This window comes from Onychomys torridus, chromosome 5, assembly GCF_903995425.1.
Source record: "Onychomys torridus chromosome 5, mOncTor1.1, whole genome shotgun sequence".
In the NCBI taxonomy this organism is placed as follows: Eukaryota; Metazoa; Chordata; class Mammalia; order Rodentia; family Cricetidae; genus Onychomys; species Onychomys torridus.
In genome coordinates this window covers 92,555,902-92,576,995 of record NC_050447.1, presented here as the reverse complement: position 1 = coordinate 92,576,995, position 21,094 = coordinate 92,555,902, and the positions used below count along the sequence as shown (strand labels likewise).

At 40.4% G+C, this 21,094-nt stretch overlaps 1 protein-coding gene across 7 annotated transcripts in view; it reads right to left on the bottom strand.

Moving 5' to 3' along the window:
- LOC118584000 (zinc finger protein 120-like) overlaps positions 1-21,094 on the bottom strand; it is a 69,175-nt gene that overhangs the window by 26,372 nt on the left and 21,709 nt on the right. The window lies entirely within an intron of this gene.

Genomic DNA, 21,094 nt, shown 5'->3' with positions numbered 1-21,094 from the left:
TACAGACACAGATAAATCTGCCTTGGAGTTGAATGCCAGCGTAGTCCATGCAGTCAGTTTCAGGACAGCCTGAAGTACATATTAAGACCTTGTCTCCTATGCAAAAATGAGTCACAAACAAAAAAGATAGAAAGAACTCAGAGGTTTTTACTAACATTTCTACAAAGAGTTCTATATTCATCTTGCAGAAACCTAAGTAAACCAATTTAAACTATAACATCAATAAAATTTTACTAAAAGGCACTGCATTTTTAAACAATTACAAAGAGACTGATGAACACATTAGCAACATAAATGTTGATCATAAATACTCAACACAGGGCAGAAGAGATAGCTCAGTAGTAAGAGTTCTTGCTGGTCTTGCTTACAAGTGGGATAATTACCAATACTTACTTGGGGGATCCAACTCTCCATTATTCCAAGTTCAGTGTTTCAGAGACCATCTTTTGATCACTGTAAGAACACGATACCCATGTGGTGCATATCCATGCATACAGGTAAAATATACATTTTCAATAACAGTTTCAAGACATAACATAATTCAAAGACTGATAAGGCTCAGGCAATATTAATGTCATGAATACATGCCATGCTGGGAAAGAGAATGATACCTGCTGCCAAATTTTAAAATTACAGATATGACTGAAGCTCAGTACAACAGCATATGTTGCCATGGACAAAAACCTACAATCCAGACACACCACACAATAATATAGCAAGACAGGAGAAAGGATAGGCAAGGCTGGAAGGCAGAGAAAATAAATAGAGTGAGAGTAAAGGAGCAAGATCAAAGAGCAGGAAAAGAGGGGCCAGCGACCCATCCACACAGGCAGCCACAGAATAAGAGTAAAAGTAAGATTTTAGAAGTAAAAAGGAAAAACCTCAGAGGTAAAAGGTAGACGGGATAATTTAAGGACAACTGGCTACAAAAAAGGGAAGCCTAGGCTAGGCTTTTACAAGTAAGAATGAGCCTCCATGTGTGATTTATTTGGGAGCTGGGTGGTAAGTCTCCAAAAGAGCCAAAAGAGAAAAGAACAGAAACAACCAACAGGCCCCATGCTCTAGAGTTCTCTTGGCAAATGGAGATAATCTCCTGCTATGGTTCTGCAAGCACTCATGTCCCCCTGCAGTTCAGGCAAAACCAGCCCCATAATGTTCAATCATAAAACAGTGTGGAAGAATAATTTAATGCCTATTCCCTGCCACATGGTTTATGGCATAAGATGTGAAATCTGCCCTATATACCTGCCCAACAAAAGGCAAACCCAAAATATCTCTACAGCTCAGAAACTACTTTTCTCCCCTGAAATGGAACTTCCCTGAATAAAGTCAAGCATGGCATCAGAATTTTAAAATATTCTAATCATGTATTGCTGAAGGATGACCTCCATCATTTGTTTCTTTCAGTTTCTAAATTATTTGTAACATTCATAAGACAAAGCTGAAAGTTCAGAACTTCTAGAAACCAGTCCTTCAGTTTTCTAATCTGTCTTCCCATGTCACACTAAAAGCAATGTCTGTGTGTGCACATGGGACACATATATTAAAAGCATCATGTTCTCCCATAGCCAGGGCAGCAGAGTCTCCAACTTTTCAGGGAATCCGCTCAGGGAGTTTCAGAGGAGATGGACCACAGCCCAGGTCACAACATTGACCAACAAAACCATAGTCTGGCACATGGTTCATCTCAGGCACAGCAGCTCTGACAGCTCAGCAGAACTGCTTCTCTTCTTCTGGGGACAGATGTCCTCACACTCACCATGGCATGGTTTGTGGTCTGCCTCACAGATGCCTACAGCAGAGCCAGAAGAGAATTCTGGGAAAAACCTGTAAGCTACCTCCTGCTGATACTCCTAAATGCTATGCCTTCCCAGGGTCCCACATTAGTTAGGGCCACCCCGCTGGGTGATCCTAGATCAAATGACACAGACAGCAGTGGTCTTCCCAATGTTGCCCTTCCACTCTAGGTGCAGACAGGGCCCTAATCTTTGAAATTCGTATTTTAGTAGAAATGCTTCCAGTCTCCTAGAGCACTTCCAGTTTCTCTTCTACGATGAACTCTCGTTTGTGTACAAATTCCATTACACACTGATTTTCAGTGCAGCCAACCCTTTGCTTCATAGCAGGGAAGTCCTGCAGCCAAACACAGGTCACATTCAAACAGTAACTGTTGTTACAGTGCACCTGTTGTGAAAGAAAAATAGGCCATGAAGTATAAAACTTAAGGTGGTCAATAATAGGGCTTGGAGTGAGGAAAGACATGATGTAGTTATAATCTTGAAGAATTATTTTGAAATTTGAAACAGAAATTTTGGCCATGTGTTCCAGAGACTAGGGATTTGTATGAGAGCAAACCAAGGATTACTCATGTCTTCTTGATAGGAGGCTATACATCTTAAACCAGGAAAATAACAGACATGTTAGGATGACTGTTAAGTCAGGACCACACCATTTAACCCAGATCTTGTATTTTGGTTGCATTAGTATAACTACAATAATTGGATTTCATGATAAGTTCAGTCCTTTATCCAGATTCTTGATTATTCTTGTCTATGGGCACTAAGAAGTGGCCAGTCAGGACATTTATGGATCATCTAAAATTGATTACAAGACTCTACATTGCTAATCTCAATTACTGTTGAAGCAGGAAAGCTCTCACCTTCCTTACTGCCCCTCCCTTTCTGTACTGTCAGTATACCAGCTTCACAGTCAGTCAGTGAAATGAATTCTTGCACGGGCCCCTCTTCAGTTTTAAGTCCCCCCCCCCGAAAAAAAAAAAAAAAGGCCAGAGAGACTTATGGATACTCATTAACTGGTCCCATTTTCCTTCTCAGTGACCAGTCAAGGCACAGCCTGGAAGGAGTTGCTGGACTGTCTTCCCAACACTAGGCTGCAGAAGCAGGATTAGGTCTTTAATGCAATTCTTAATTACTTAGCATGAGTCAAGCCATAGCCCCATATGGTAGGAAGAATTGGGTTCTCAGGATTTGAAGCAAGCCCCACCATAAAGCCCTGGGCCCACACCATTACCAGTTCTCCCAAACCTACTCCTGGGTTTACACAAAGAGCTCTTTTTCTCTCCTAAAACACCAGGCGCTTAGCAACAGCTCCCAAGGCCTGGGTCTCTGGTCGTTTTTGGCTCTGCCAAGCACGTTCCTTCCCGCTGTGTGAGACCTAAAGGGAAAGTCTGGATGGTCAAGCCAACACTCAGTTTAACACTGATTTCTTTTTCAAATAGTTGTCACCTTTCCCGTCTGTCAGAACTATGCTATTCTTAAGAAGAATGGACCTTAATGGCACACCTGGCCTGAATGTTGGTTGTGACCCTGTCATGCTCCCTTGAGCAGGTTGTTCAGGCCTGTTTTTTGATAGGGGCATGGGCCTAATGGCTGGTTGTGAATCAGGATGGTCTCCTGTGTCACGACTTGGAGACAAATGTCTGTCTGGCCAGTCCTGGTGAACAAATGTGTATCCTAGCATCCTAATAACTAACAGGCCTGGATGGCATATACTTATACTTGGAATATTATAGAGGCAACCCTCCCTTAGCTAAATTCTACATTCTCTGACTTACTATCTCCTAAGCATTGGTAAACCCTTTATATCAACAATTCTACTCTTCAGAGCTAAGTAGTGCAGTGCTACTCAACATAAGAGATGCCATTTACAACATCCACAAAATCAAATACAAATGTACCTTTCACCCAAATGTTAAATATGAAGTGCAGAACTTCTAGAAGAAACTAGAGAAACTAGACATCTCTGAATTTAGTGACTTGCTTCCATGGATATACCAAAGCTTGTTGACCTTGACTATAAAGATGTTTCTACACACAGCTCCCTGCTCCCAATGCTCTGCACAGAGGAAGATCAAGAAGTGAAATTTTTCAGAAGCTGATATCTGGGGCCAGGGAATTTCAAACATACATAGGACTTCATAGGATACTGAATCTGGCAGCAGGTTCCCAACGAATACAGGAAGGACCACCACACTGGCTCCCTAGGCTCACGATCCACTCCTCCCCATCTGGGGAATAACCTCTTGCTCACCACATCAAGGGATCTCAGATTGTCTATGCTCCCCACTCAGCCCCCTGCAGCAGCAGTCACAACAGCACACACAATCACAGGCGCCCACTCTCATACATAGCCAATCCAGCATCCTGGCCCCAGGAAGAGCCCTGCAACACATTTGACTGTCAGGTCAGAACGGAGGCACACACTAGCCGGTGAGGACTGAGCATCAAGAGTGAATCCCCTAAGGTCACAGTGTGCTTAAATGCACTGCACAATGGCTCCTGTCTGTGCTTTCCACCCCAGACCCATACTTTTCCAGATCTATGGAGATAAGCATTTCAATAGCACTAGCCCTGGCTCCATGCTATCTTCCTCCTGTACACAGTGTGTCTAGTTAGCACAGCCCATTACACAATGTGGAGTAGTTATTCCCTATCCCGCAGGTCAAAGGATGCCCAAAATTTGACAACTGAAGATAAATTTTAGGACAGGAAAGGAGATGTTTGTTCTGAGGCTTCAAGCTAAGCTCAGGTGAACTGAAGGTCCCTTTCATCCGGTTGTCACAGGGACTTCACACAACTAGAAAAAAAAAAAAACCAGGAACCAGATCACAATCAAGATGAATGACAGGTCTTTCTGCCAACAGAAGGCTGGATGATGGCTCCATTGCGTTAGGAGGTTTTTTTTTTCTTTCCCTGAAATTCATTTCAATCTTTTGCCAATTTAATAATGATAAAATTGTAGTCTTCACAACTGGTCGAATACTGAGAGAGAAATGGAACAAGGAAAAATGCCTTTATTTATGAACATTATTGGTAGCTAATACAACTTCCTCAGTGGGCAGGTGGAAAAAAAGACACAGCAATATTAGCCAATGTTCTCTGCTTGAACAGAACTGGTAGAATAAATCTCTCCATGGTAGAAAGAAGACTTATTAGAATGTCTCATAGGCTGGAGTCCAGCTAGTCCAACATTGGCTGTCTACCAATGGAAAGTTGAAGAATTCAGTAGTTCTTCAATCCATGAGCATGGATGTCTGAGATGGTCTTTAGTATATACTAGAATTTCTAAGAACTGAGTCCTACAGAGTAAAGGTATGACCTTCCTAGCCACAGCAAAGGTAAGCTGGCAAAAAGAAAGTACTTCCTTCTTCAATATCCTTTATGTATGTAGGCTGCCATCAGAAGTTAGCATCATATTACCTCAAAAGATCCAGAGTACAGCCTGGTCTACAGAGCGAGATCCAGGAAAGGCACAAAGCTACGCAGAGAAACCCTGTCTCGAAAAACAAACAAACAAACAAACAAACAAACAAAAAACAACATCAGAAGCGAACTTCTGCCCTCCAGGGTTCTCCCACTGTGCTGTAAGCCTGTATATAAGACGTCCTCCCTCCTTCAATAAATGACATTCAAAAGAAGGAGGAGGAGGAGGAGGAAGAGGAGGAGGAGGAGGAGGGGAAGAAAGAGGAGGAGGGGAAGAAGGAGGAGGAGGAGGAGGAGGGGAAGAAGGATGAGGAGGAGGAGGAGGAGAAGGAAAAGAAGAAGAAGGAGAAGGAGAAGGAGAAGGAGAAGAAGAAGAAGAAGGAGGGATCAAGATCATGATGGGGAAACCCACAGAGACAGCTGACCAGTGCTAGTTGGAGCTCACTGACTCTGGACTGACAGCTCGGGAACCTGCATGGGACTGAATTAGGCCTGCAGAATATGGGTGACAGTTGTGTGGCTTGATCTGTTAGTGGGGTTCCTGGCAGCAGGACCAGGACTTATCCCAGGTGCATGAACTGGCTTTTTGGAACCCATTCCCTGTGGTGGGATACCTTGCTCAGCCTAGATACAATGGGGAGGGGCTAGGCTCTCCTTTAACTTGGTATGCCAGACTTTGTTGATAACTTTGTTGATTACCCACTCTGAGGAGTGGATGGGAGTAGAGTGGGAGGGAGGTGAGGAGGTGGGAGAAGGGGAGGGAGGGGGAACTGGGGTTGATATATAAATGAAAAAAATTTAATAAATATATTAAAAAAAAAAACAAGGACTAGCCCCCAGCTTCCATCCTGCCCCAGAACTCCCATCAGGAACAGAGGTGAGTGCATGAGGTTATAATCACAGAGGCCCCCGCAGCTAGGTCCCACCCCTGGGCACCAGCCATCCCAGAAAGAGCTACCCAACTTGGCCCCAGTTTCTGGACATTCAGCGGGCCCTGTGGGAAGGTTCCCCTTTTCTAAGACTGCAGACAGATCCTGCAATCTCCAATCTCCACACCCTGCCCCCAGACCCATCTGTCCGAGACCCCAGCCACTTCCTGAGTCTCAGAGACCAGCCCCCATCTCCCACCCCGCCCCAGAGCTCCCATCTGAACCAGAGCTCCGATCTGCCCAGAGCTTCCATCTGGACCAGAGAGAGGCTCCCTAAATCTGTCAGCTCTGTCTAGACCAAGTACACTGATAAGACCAAGAACAAATCCATGAGGAGATGGGCAGATGTCAAGGCAGAAGTACATACAACAAAATAAAGAGCAATACAGTATCACCAGAACCTAGCCCTCCTCCAAGAGCTAGACCTGAACATCACAGAATGGAAGAAGCAGAAGAAAACAACCTTATAAATAACATCATGAAGATGCTAGAGCCTTATACAGAAGAAATCAAAAATAAAGTGGAAGAACAGACAAACAAAAAATGGGAAGAACGCTATTAAAAAAAAAAAAAAAACCTAGAGGAAAGGACAAATAAAGCAGAAGGAAACAATAAGTCCCTGAAAGAAAATCATGAAAAAGCAATGAAACAGATGACGGAAATAGTCCAAGACCTGAAAAGGGAAATAGAAAAAATGAAGAAGACACAAGCAGAGAGAATGCTGGAAATAGAAAATCTGAGTAAACGAACATGAACTTCAGATGCAAGTATAACCAACAGACTGCATGAGATGGAAGAGAGGATCTCTGGTGTTGAAGATACAGTAGAAGAAATAGAATCATTGGTCAAAGAAAACACTAAAGCCAACAAAATCGTGACCCAAAATATCCAAGAAATTTGGGAGACCATGAAAAGACCTAACCTACAAATAATAGGGATAGATGAAGGAGAATAATACCAACTCAAAGGCACAGAAAATATATTTAACAAGATCATAGAAGAAAACTTTCCCAACTTAAAGAAGGAAATGCCTATGAAGATACAAGAAGCCTATAGAACACCAAACAGACTAGAACCCCCCAAAAAAGTCCCCTCGCCACATAATAACTAAACAACTAAACGTACAGAATAAAGAAAGAATTTTAAGAGCTGCAAAGGAAAAAGGCCAAGTGACTTATAAAGACTAACCTATTGGTGAAATTATTAAGGCCACTCCATGTAGTTAAAAGGGAGGTTTATTTTGTGGGGTAACTTACAAATGAAGGGGTAGGTTGCAGGGTCTGGCAAAGGTATAGCGCAGTCCAGCGGTGTTCTCTGGAGAACTCTGCTCAGTCTACCTCCAGAGTCCAGGGTCCCAGAACCAAGAGAGAGACCTCCTCTCGATCCTCGGTCTTCCGCTTCCTCCTCTGCCCTGCCTTGGGGGCGTGACCATTACCGAAGCCTCAATGGGGGTTGGAACTTCCAGGCCAATGCTGGGATGGCTATCCACTACACTAACCCATCAGAATAACACCCGATTTCTCAATGGAGTCTTTGAAAGCCAGAAGGACCTGGACAGACATAATGCAGACACAAAGAGACCATGGATGCCAGCCTAGACTAATATTCGCAGCAAAGCTTTCAATCATCATAGATGGAGTAATCAAGACATTGCAAGAAAAAGCCAGATTTAAACAATACTTATCCACAAACCCAGCCCTACAGAAAGCACTAGAAGGAAAATTCCAACCTAAGGAAGGCAGATACACCCTCGAAAACACAGGCAATAGATAACAACACAGCAGTAAACCCCAAAGGAGAGAAGTACAGACACACTACCACCAAAAAATAAAAATAATAACAGGAATGAACAATCACTGGTCATTAATATCCCTTAATAGCAATGGACTTAATTCACCTATAAAAAGACACAGACTAACAGAATGGATATGAAAACAGGACCCATCTTTCTGCTGCATACAAGAAACACACCTCAAATTCAAAGACACACACCTCCTAAGAATAAAAGGCAGGGAAAAGACTTTCCAATCAAATGGTCTTAAGAAGTAAGCTGGTGTAGCCATCCTAATATCCAGCAAAATAGACTTCAAGCTAAAATCAATCAAAGGGGATGATGAAGGACATTACATACTCATCGCAGGAAAGATCCACCAAGATGAAGTCTCAATTCTGAACATTTATGCCCCAAACACAAGGGCACCCACATATGTAAAAGAAACACTACTAAAGCTTAAATCACATATAAAACCCCACACATTAATAGTGGGAGATTTCAACACCCCACTTTCACCTCTGGACAGATCGGCCAAAGTGAAACTTAACAGAGACATAATGGTCTTAACTGATGTTATGTCTCAAATGTACTTAATATCTACAGAACATTCCACCCGAACAAAAAAGAATTTACCTTCTTCTCAGCACCCCATGGAACCTTCTCTAAAATCGACCACATACTTGGCTACAAAGCAAATCTCAACAGATACAAAACAATTGGAATAACCTCCTGTGTTCTATCAGACCACCATGGTTTAAAGTTAAGATTTCAACAACAAAAACTACAGAAAACCTACAATCTCATGGAAACTGAATAATTCTCAACTGAATCACCAATGGGTTAAGGAAGAAATAAAGAAAGAAATTAAAGACTTCATAGAGATCAATGAAAATGAATAGACCACATACCCAAACTTATGGGACACTATTAAAGCAGTGCTAAGAGGGAAATTCATAGCACTAAATGCCCACATAAAGAAGTTGGAGAAATCTCACACTAGTGACTTAACAGCACACCTGAAAGCTCTAGAACAAGAAGAAGCTAAGTCTCCCAGGAAGAATAGACGCCAGGAAATTATCAAATTGAGAGCTGAAATCAATAAAATAGAAATAAAAAGAACAGTACAAAAAATTAATGAAACAAAGAGTTGGTTCTTTGAGAAAATCAACAAGATAGACAAGCCCTTATCTAAACTAACCAAAAGACAGAGGGAGAGCATCCAAATTAACAAAATCAGAAATGAAAAGGGGGACATAACAACAGACAATGAGGAAATCCAGAGAATCATCAGGTCATACTTCAAAAACCTCTGCTCCACAAAACTGGAAAATCTAAAAGAAATGGATAATTTTCTGGATAGGTACCACATACCTAAGTTAAATCAAGACCAGATAAACCATTTAAATAGTCCAATAACCCCTAAGGAAATAGAATCAGTCATTAAAAGTCTCCCAACCAAAAAAAGCCCAGGACCGGATGGTTTCACTGCAGAATTCTACCAGATCTTCAAAGAAGACTTAATACCAATACTCTTTAAATTGTTCCACACAATAGAAGCAAAAGGTATATTACCAAACTCCTTCTATGAGGCTACAATTACCCTGATTCCTAAACAAAACAAAGATGCAACAAAGAAAGAGAACTACAGACCAATCTCCCTCATCAACATTGATGCAAAAATACTCAATAAAATACTGGCAAACAGACTCCAAGAACACATCAAAACAATTATCCACCATGATCAAGTAGGCTTCATCCCAGGGATGCAAGGGTGGTTCAACATATGAAAGTTAGTCAATGTAATACACCATATAAACAAACTCAAAGAAAAAAAACACATGATCATCTCACTAGATGCAGAAAAGGTATTTGATAAAATCCAACACCCCTTCATGATAAAGGTCTTGGAGCAATCAGGAATACAGGGAACATACCTAAACATAATAAAGGCAATCTACAGCAAGCCAACAGCCAACATCAAATTAAATGGAGAGAAACTCCAAGAAATATCACTAAAATCAGGAACAAGGCAAGGCTGTCCTCTCTCCCCATACTTATTCAATATAGTACTTGAAGTTCTAGCCAGAGCAATAAGACAACATAAGGAGATTAAGGGGATACAAATTGGAAAAGAAGAAGTCAAGCTTTCCCTATTTGCAGATGACATGGTAGTATACACGAGTGACCCCAAAAATTCAACCAAGGAACTGACACAGCTTATAAACACCTTCGGCAACATAGCAGGATACAATATCATCTCAAAAACATCAGTAGCCCTCCTATATACAATAGACAAACAGGCTGAGAAGGAAATCAGAGATACATCAGCCTTTACAATAGCCACAAATGATATAAAATACCTTGGGGTTACGCTAACTAAGCATGTGAAGGACCTATATGACAAGAACTTTAAGTCCCTGAAAAAAGAAATTCAAGAAGATGTCAGAAAATGGAAAGAGCTCCCATGCTCATGGTTAGGCAGGATTAACATAGTAAAAATGGTGATCTTACCAAAAGCAATCTACAGATTCAATGCAATCCCCATCAAATTACCAACACAATTCTTCATAGATCTGGAAAGAATAATACTCAACTTCATATGGAAAAACAAAAAAAACCCAGAATAGCCAAAAGAATCCTGTACAATAAAACAACCTCTGGAGGTATCACGATCCCCAACCTCAAGCTCTACTATAGAGCTACAGTAATAATAACAGCTTGGTACTGGCATAAAAACCAACATGTAGACCAATATAATCGATTTGAAGACCCTGACATTAACCTGCACACCTATGAACATATAATTTTTGACAAAGAAGCCAAAAATGTACAATGGAAAAAAGAAAGCATCTTCAACAAATGGTGCTGGCATAACTGGATGTCAATGTGTAGAAGGCTGCAAATAGATCCATATCTGTCACTGTGCACAAAACTTAAATCCAAGTGGATCAAAGACCTCAACATAAATCCAGTTACTCTGAACCTGATAGAAGAGAAAGTAGTCTTGAACGAATTGGCACAGAAGATTACTTTCTAAATATAACACCAGTAGCACAGACACTGAGAGAAACAATCAATCAATGGGACCTGTTGAAACTGAGAAGCTTTTGTAGAGCAAAGGACAGGGTCAACAAGACAAAGCAACAGCCTACAGAATGGGAGAAGGTCTTCACAAACCCCACATCTGACAGAGGGCTGATATCCAGAATATATAAAGAACTCAAGAAAGTAGACATCAAAATGCCCAACAGTCCAATTAAGAAATGCACTATAAACAGAGAATTCTTAACAGAGGAAGTGCAAATGGCTGAAAGACATTTAAGGATTTGCTCAATATCCCTAGTTAACTGGGAAATGCAAATCAAAATGACTCTGAGATACCATCTTATACCTGTTAGAATGGCTAAGATCAAAAACACAGAAGACAGCTTATGCTGGAGAGGATGTGGAGCAAGGGGAACTCTCCTCCACTGCTGGTAGGAATACAAGCTTGTACAGCCACTTTGGAAATCAATATGGCGCTTCCTTAGAAAATTGGGAATCCATCTCCCCCAAGACCCATCTGTAGCACTCTTGGGCATATACCCAAGGAATGCTCAATCATTTGCTCAGCTATGTTCATATCAGCATTGTTTGTAATAGCCAGAACCTGGAAACAACCTAGATGCCTTTCAACTGAAGAATGGATAAAGAAAATATGGTACATATACACAATGGAGTACTACTCAGCAGAGAAAAATAATGATATCATGAGGTTTGCAGGCAAATGATGGATCTAGAAAAAAAAATCATCCTGACTCAGAAAGACAAACATGGTATGTACTCACTCATAGGAGGATACTAGATGTAAAACAAAGATGACTAGACTGTTACACAATTCCAGGGAAGCTACCTAGAAAACGGGACCCTAGGAAAGACACAGGGATTGCCCAATGACAGAGAAATGGATGAGATCTACATGAACAACCTGGATGACAGTGGGAGTAATGAAGAGCAAGGTTTGAGGGAAAGAGATCTTAGGGGAGCAGGAGATCCCAGCTGGATCAATAACAGAAAGGGAGAATAAGGAATAACAGACCATGATAAATGAAGACCACATGAGAACAGGAAGAAGCAAAGTGCTAGAGAGGTCCCCAGAAATCCACAATGATACATCTACTGTAGACTACTGGCAATGGTCGAGAGAAAGCCCAAACTGACCTAGTCTGGTGATCAGATGGCCAAACACCCTAACTGTCATGCTTGAACTCTCATCCAACAACTGATGGAAGTGGATGCAGATATCCTTGGCCAGGCCCCAGGTGGAGCTCCAGGACTCCAATTGTTGAGAAAGAGGAGGGATTGTAAGAGTGTGAATTGTTGAGACCAAGATTGGAAAAAGCACAGGGACAAACAGCCAAACTAATGGAAACACATGAACTATGAACCAAAAGCTGTGGAGCCCCCAGCTGGAGCAGGCCCTCTGGATAAGTGAGACAATTGAATAGCTTGAACTGTTTGGGAGGCATCCAGGCTGTGGGACCGGGACCTGTCCTTAGTGCATGAGCTGGCTGTGTGGAGCCTGTGGCTTATGCAGGGACACTTTGCTCAGCCTGGAAGGAGGGGACTGGACCTGCCTGTACTGAATCTACCAGGTTGAACTGAATCCCCAGGGGAGTCTTGGCCCTGGAGGAGATGGGAATGGAGGGGAAGGGCTGGGGAGAATGCAGGGGCAGGGGCAGGGGCAGGAGGGGGGTGTAGTTAGAGTTTTCCTACTTGGCCCAGAGTCAGGCCAAATCTCTTTCACCCGCCAGGCCCATAGACACTCAGAACCACCCACACAAACACACAGAAACTTACATTGTTTAGAAACTGTATGGCCGTGGCAGGCTTCTTGTTATATACTTCTTCTATCTTAAATTAACCCATTTCTATTAGTCTATAAGTTGCCACGTGGCTCCTGGCTTACAAGTACCTTACATCTTCCTTGTCATGGTGGTGGCTGGCAGCGTCTCTCTGCCCTCGCCTTCCTCTTCCCAGAATTCTCCTCTCTCCTTGTCCCGCCTATACTTCCTGCCTGGCTACTGGCCAATCAGCATTTTATTTATACAGATCAATATCCACAGTAGGGGGGAGAACAGGGGAACCCATGGCTGATATATAAAATTAAAACACAAATATAATTTTAAAAAAGAAAGAAGACTAAGCTAAGACTGTGCTTTCATACTAATAAAAAAAAAAAGATCCAGAGTAATGATCTTTAATTAAGTAAAATCCCTCAAAGACATATCCAATTCTTTGTGTATTAGCTAATTCCATAGGTAGTCAGTTTGGGTACCAGGAATAGCCATTACAACAATCAAGACAGAAGACATGAGAAAGATTTCTTGCCTGAAGAAGTCAAGGAAAGCATGAGAGTTATTTCCAAAGCCATGTTTTTCCTAAACAAAGCAAGCATGAGTATTTTACTTAGGAAGTCTGGACATGATCATGTAGAGTTCTCCCTCTTTCTAAGCATGTTCAGTTAGGAACTCCACTTCTGAACATGATCACCACACAAAAGCAGAGAAATTGGAGGACATTCTCACCTAAAAGTCATGCAGAAACATATATAAATTATAAAAATGGTGTAAAGCAATGCCTCTGTCATGTTCAGCTTGCACTATCACAAGGTCTTAGCTGAAAATCAAGGAAATGGCATTGTGAAATTAAATTGCTTTGGAGCCTATGATACCTGTCATTGGATATGTCTAAAAGACAGATGTATCAGTGCCACGATTCTCACAAAAACAAAGCACAGGGAACACAGAGAAAACATGAAAGAAAAGTTACCTATTAGCACTGTGGTCACTGCTCCTAGTTGGATGGCTCTGATGAGCTATTTTGATCTCAGAAGGAGGCTGCATTTGGCTCTCTGCAGCCTGGCTCAGAAGAAGGCCACAGCTGCTTCCATTTGGGACAAGCAGGGGTTCGTTTTAATTATCCCAGGCTGCTGTCTGTCTCAGGCCTGTGACATCACTATAGAGAATTCCATTCTTTCTTTTTTCTTTTCTTTTTTTTTTTTTTAACCTGTTTTGGGTTTTATTTATGTGGGTGTTTTGCCTGCATGCGATTGTGCACAGTACCTACAGAGGCCACAAGGCAAGAGATGCCTGGGACTGGAGTTATAGCAAAGCGTTAGCTACCATGTGCATTCTGGAAATGGAACCAGTGACATCTAGAAGAACATCCAGTGCTCTTAACTGCTGAGCCATCTCTCTAGCCCCTCTTTTTATTTAAAATGTTTTTCTATACATTTTAACTAAAAGATATTATGTTACTTTCCCCTTTTTTCTCTTCCTTCCAACCCTTCTCAAATACTTCCCTTCCAACTTCTTCCTTTATAAGTATGTATGAATAAGTATGCTGAAATATATGAAGATAACCTGCTGAGTCTGTTTTTTGTTGGATATATATAAACTTGCAAGGTGGATGATGTTGTAATAGAGAGCATAAGAAAAAATACATCAGTGGCACAGGAGAGGACTCAAACATCTATGCCAAAAATCACTATGAAAAGTGTTTTCCAACAGGAAGACTTTCAGATATCCATGACTTGATATCCAGGTTCTTTTTATTTTGAGCAGCAAACAGGGCAGAGGAGTAGTCTCATTTGAAACCGATAAAATAACCTGAGTCAAAGTAACTTTGGGAGGAAAACATTCATTTGACTCATATCTTTATGGAACAACCCTATCAAACAAGACCTTTCCATTCTTGTTCCCCAAACTCTCATGTTAATCATAACATAAAACACTTTCAACTTCTTAAATCCCATAGTCTTTAAAAATTCCAACATTTCAAAAACTATATACAATAAGTATAATAACTACATACAATATATAGGCAATAATTATATCAATAATGTCTAGTCTATTAACATTTGACAAACTCAGAGCGAATACTCCATTATTTATCCTATTTTGGTGAATCCAAGTGTTGTACCTAATTCAGTTTCTATCCTAACTTGTATTACCAACCAAAAACTAGCTTTTGATGTCTCTCGAATTTAAACACTTTACACCTCATTAGAGAATTTATTTTCTGAATCTGTAAACAAGGAAAGCTATAACTATCTAGTTTTCAACTCCATCAGAGACCAGAGAAGGAAGTAATATTAACTAAGTAAGCAGGAAGCACAAGCAAGTGACTTCCAAAAAATGTGAGAAATGACAAAAACAGCTGACTGTCCGGACAGTCATCCAAGGTTCATCTGCAGCATTGGGGCATCCATGTTTGGCCCACAGCCCTAGCATATCTGACAGACTTATCTGTGAAGCAGGATTGTCTGGAGGGCTGTCCTACCTTGTCTTGGCAAAATTCAGCAGTCTTTTATTTTGTGTCCTGCTTGTCCTATTCGGACAGCATACTGTCAGCAGTTGAATCAAGGGCATTTTCTTACCCAGTGGCTAACATTTGCCACAAAGAAAGTAAACTCCATATAGAATTTTCTTTGATGCCCATAATCTTCTCTTAAGTAGACTGGTGCTGCCAGGAGCAGACACATCTCATTGTCATAAAAGAACCTATGTTATGAAAACACCTTAAATGCCATATTCTGTAGATCTCTGAAGTGTTTGAGGAATGACCTGTCTATCTAAAATATATCTCTGACTTTGATCTGACTACAAGTTTGATTGTAATGACTAACTACTAACTTGCATTTCTTTATATCCTAGTTAGTTGCTAATAACAACTTTCAAGGACTAGCAATTTGCATTACATTGCTAAGTGTGATGTATAGGCACATTAACTTTAACAAGATTAGAAATGTATGTACAGTATGTTCTAACAAAAATAATCTTAACTTTGTATCAATATACAAAGATTCATATCAATGTGAAATATTTAAAACTAGTAGTTGCATTTTAAAAGTAGATTCAATAATCTGCCTTTTTATCCTATTATTTCTATATCTTTTTTTCAAAGTAGATTCAATAACCTACCCTTTTATCCTATCATATCTATCTTTTTTATCAGAGTAGATTCAATAATCTACTCTTTTACCCTGTCATATCTCTGTCTCTTTTTTTTTCCAACAAGAACCCTGAATCTAATCTCCTTTGTTCAGCATTTTTTCCTGACCATTACCAATCCAACTTGTAACCAACAACTCTAAACAATGACAAACATCCATAACCCATTGAATAACCAAAAACCACCCACCCCACCTCTTGGAAATGTGGATGTCATGTTCTTAAATTTACTTCCTGCTATCTGGGGGCAATGACATCTTTAGGGGATCCTAAAAAGAAAAATTTGGGTTAACTGTCAAGTCCCGGGAGAGGTAGCTGAATCACTTGTTGTCCAGTCTCTGCATAATGGGAAAGTGTAGGGCTTGTGCCAAGTCCTGGCTAGAGTAGTCTGTGAGGCTGGATCATCTCAGCTAGCCACCTCGAAACTGTCCTGAACAGTTTGTAGTCCAAAGGCAATCTTTTGGGTGGTGGTTGTCAGTTTAGTGGAATTATATTCTATGTGGAATTATCATTGTTGGGTCCCATCACCTTTTTGGAGACTTCAGAGATCACATCAGGTTTTTAATTGCTCTGGGAAGGAGTTTCTTCCATGACAACAAGAAATAATTGAATTTAATTTGACATGGTGATCTGTGAGAAGCCTCCCAAGGCATTTCCCAATGGCAAAAGGCTACCTTGTCTGTTTCTTGTTGCTGTGGGGTGGTTTTTCTGTATGCTGTGAATGTGTACTGCTATCATTGCTTAATAAAGATGCTACTCTGGCCTATGGCAAGTCAGGTTATAGCCAGGTAGGAAATCCAAGAGAGAGACAGGAAGAAGAAAGGCAGAGGCAGGAGAGACACCAGCCCACAGCCCAAGGAGCAACCTGCCAGCAGACTGGTAACCCCATTGTCATGAGGCAAAACATAGATTAATAGAAATGGGTTAATTTAAGATGATAAAGCTAGCAAGCAAGAAACTTAAGCCATTGGCCATATAGTTAATAATTAATATAAGCCTCTGAGTGATTATTTTATAAGCTGCTGTGGGTCCAGAGGCCTGGATGGGACTGGAGAAACTTCTGACTACATTTGGCTGCCCAATGTGTTGGCTCAAGTTTCTACATAAAACTTGAGAGTATGAGAATAAGAGAATCTAAAACGGAGCCAAAAACTGCTTCCTAATTCATGTCTCAGATAGACTGTGAGATGCCGCAGCATTCAGGCTAGACTGCGGCATTGCGGATTCCCCGTTCAGTACAGAGGTGTCTCTAAATGGTGCAGTACACTGTATGGTGGATTTAGCCTTTACTCATACATACAAAAAGGGTTTATGGACCACCTGCATGCTACCTGAAGGCAGCATGGGCCCCAGAGTTGGTGGGGTAACAATGTGCCCACATTCTTAAAAATGGATTTTGGATGTTTGTCTTTATTTAGGGGTTGGTTACAAATTGTTACTGATCATGTCAAATTTTTTTCTAAAAGGAAAGAGGGGATATAACATAGATATAATAGGATAAAAGGGTAGATTATTGAATCTACTTTAAAAGAGCAACAACTTGTTTAAAATGTTTACATTGCTATGGATTCTAGTTTATTGATACAAATTTAAAGTTAATTTTTGTTATACTGTATATATTTCTTGTTTATATGTACTATATAAACTCTTGTTTAATGTATGTTTATGCAAATCAGTTAAAATTGTAATGTATAATTAAGAAATATAGATTACTAATAAGTTATCTATGATAATCACACTTATAATCATGTTAGTTAAGTTTCTTAGACATACACAGATATATTTAAATTAGGTAGGTAATCTTCAAACACTTTAAAGACCTACAGAATATGGCATTTAAAATATTTTAAAAACCTAGACTTTCTGGATAATGAGATATGTCTGCTCCGGAAAGCACCAGTTTACTTAAAAGAACATGATGGGCATTGAAGTAACTCCATATGGAGTTTGATTTCCTTATGGCAAAAGTTAGCATTTTGGAAAGAAACTGTTCTTGCCTGGATTGCTTGACAAAATGTTGTATCAACTGCACATGCAGCACTCATAAAAAAATGACCATTAAATTTTGTCAAAACAAGGAAAGATGATCCTTCAGGTTCCTGCTTCATGGAGGAGACTGACAGACATTCTGCAGGACACAGGAAGAACTGATTGGGAGACTCTAGACCTATCGGCTGAAGATGGATGCCCTAGCATTACAGAGGAAATTCAGGTGACTGTTTAAGCAGGCAGCTGTCTCTCTCATTTCCAGAATTTTGGAAGATGCTTACAATACACTTCTTATTTACTTAGGTAATATTGTATCCTTTTGGGGTCTATTATGCAGTTGAAGACTAAATAGTTATAATTTTCCTTGGTTATCATATAAAAGATAAATTAGATGATAGAGTATTTTCTTTAATTTTGCCAAATACAAATACACTAGATATTGTAAATGTAATTCTTGTTTGATAACTGTTCTATTATATGTAATTTTACTATGTTAAAGTTAAAACCTCCCCTTTTGATTACACAGCGGGATGGTCTTTTTTTTTTTTTTTTTTGGTTTTTCGAGACAGGGTTTCTCTGTGTAGTTTTGTGCCTTTCCTGGAACTCACTCTGTTGACCAGGCTGGCCTCAAACTCACAGAGATCTGCCTGCCTCTGCCTCCCGAGTGCTGGGATTAAAGGCATGCACCACCAATGCCCAGCTGGGATGATCTTTCTGTATGCTGTGAATATGTGTTGCTATCATTGGTTAATAAAGAAGCTGCTCTGGCCTATGGCAAGTCAGGTTTTAGCTAGGCAGGAAATCCAAGAAAGAGACAGGGAGAGACAGCAGCAAGCCACTCAAGGGCAACATGCCAGCAGACTGGTAACAACGCATCCATGTGGCAAAACATAGATTAATAGAAATGGGTTAATTTAAGATGATAGAGCTAGCTATCAAGAAACTTAAGCCATTGGCCATACAGTTTATAATTAATATAAGCCTCTGAGTGAATATTTTATAAGCAGGTTCAAGACCACCGGGCTGAGTGGGGCCGGAGAAACTTCTTGCAACAACTTGTTGATCTATATTCATTAGTCCATTGCCTGCCTTTGCCACACCTTCTGCAAAATCCAGAAAGGAGGGGCATTCTTTTGCGATTATTCTCAGAAAAAAAGCATTATTTCTAGTAATGTCCTGTTTACACACCCCTTTTAGGTGATCTTGTTTACCAAAATTCATTTTTCTTCAAGCCTCTGGAAATCACCTCTCCTATCCAATCATGATTGTGAGATTCAATATTGATTGTATCTTGGATCCATTCCTCCAAGGGTGCTGATCTTACCTTTAATGTCATAATTACCCTTTTTCATTGTGAATTGGCATTTTCAAAAGCCAGAGATTCAATTATCATTTGTCTAGCTTCTGAATTTGGCATTCTATTTGCGGCTGAAGTCAAACTTTGTAAGAAATCAGTGAAGGTTTTTTTTGGGCCCTGTATGACTTTAGTAAATGAATCAATTTTCTTTCCTACTTCTTCAATTCTGTCCCAAGCATTCAAGGCAGTTGTGTGGCATAAAGCCAGGGTGTAGTCATTATATAGAGATTGCCTTTCTACATTAGCATAGTCTTCCTCTCCAAGAAGTTGATCCTGGGAGATTTCCATACCTTTATTCCTACTTCATTGTTCAATGGTCTTAGCCTCATCTTTCCACCAGGTCCTCCATTATAATTGAAGACCAGCTTCCAAAACTGATATAACCAAATCTCTCTAGTCTTGAGGGATAATTCAAGTTGACCATGCATTTAACATCTTCTGCACAAAAGGTGAAGGCATGCCACATAAGACTATCACTTCCTTGAATCTCCCCAAATCTAACATTTTCACATGAGTTCATTCAGCTCTTACACAGTCAGGGGGATGTATATATGATTTGGCAGTTCCTGTAAGTTACTGCATAAATTAAGTTTAGCTGTTTGAAAGCTTTAGACTGTTTCTCTCTAACTTTATAATGCAATGTAAAGATTGGTTCTCCTTTAAATTACTCTGTCTGGGTCTGACTATCTCTATGATCTCTTTGAACAAGGTTTTCTAAAACTTTTATCTTGGCACTCATATTAACCAAATTTTTTAATGATAAAACAAAAAGAAACAAATAATATTAATAATTGACATTATATAAATCCCATTTAAATTAATTATTCTCTCATTTAATTGCTCCATTTTCAAACTGTCCTGTGTATTATCAAACAGAGACTTAACTCCCTTCATTGTAATAATGTTTCCCATTTTTTAATTGGAAAAACTCTCTCTTAACTAATTTCTCCCTTTAAGGATTACCAATTGTCTCACTAAGTCTGCTGATGATGACAATTTTGATGATGGTGTGGTATCAGCCCAAGGAGGGCATCCAGGAAAAGCCCACCATATACTGGGAGAGAAAATCGAAAGAGCCTTCTGGCTGCACAAGGGCACATGTGAAAGCAGCTAACTCCAGCAATTTTGAGCCCAAAACCCTGTGGAGTCTGCTGCAAAAAATGCTAAAACAGAGAAAATTTCAGACTCCCTAAGAGGTCTTGGGAAGAAAAAGAAAATCTAGCTGGCATGGTAGTGACTATTGCAGCCAGTAGTTCCAGACTGAACTGGTAGCTGCAAAGCCACAGGCAAGTGGCTTTTACATGAATTTATGCCCCAAAAGTTGGATGCCAAATGTTACACAAATCCTAATTGGTCTTAATAAAAGCAAGAGCCACATATGGGGTGAATTTTGAAAGATCACAGAGACAAAGGAACAAGCCACAGCCACCTCTAACCTCTCCAACTCCTCAGCTGAAAGGACTACTCCCGCTTTACATTCCCTACTCCACCAAGCCATATCACTTCCTGTCACAACAACATCCCTAGTGACAGGGTTAGAGGTGTGTTTGCCTCCCAAGTACTCAGAGCAAAGGCATGAGATCCCACGTGCTAGGATTAAACTTGTGTGCCACCACTGCCTGACCTCTATGACTAACTAGTGGCTGGCTTTGCCCTCTGATCTTCAGGCAAGCATTATTTGTTAGAGCATACATAAAATAAAACCACACCAACCACACAAAGCTTTCCTACTATCCCAGCTCTACTTCACACCTGGAATTGTCTTTATTGTCCTATGGCTCTAGAATCTACCACATCTTCAGGTGCCCACTAAAAGCAGTGGCCTCTCA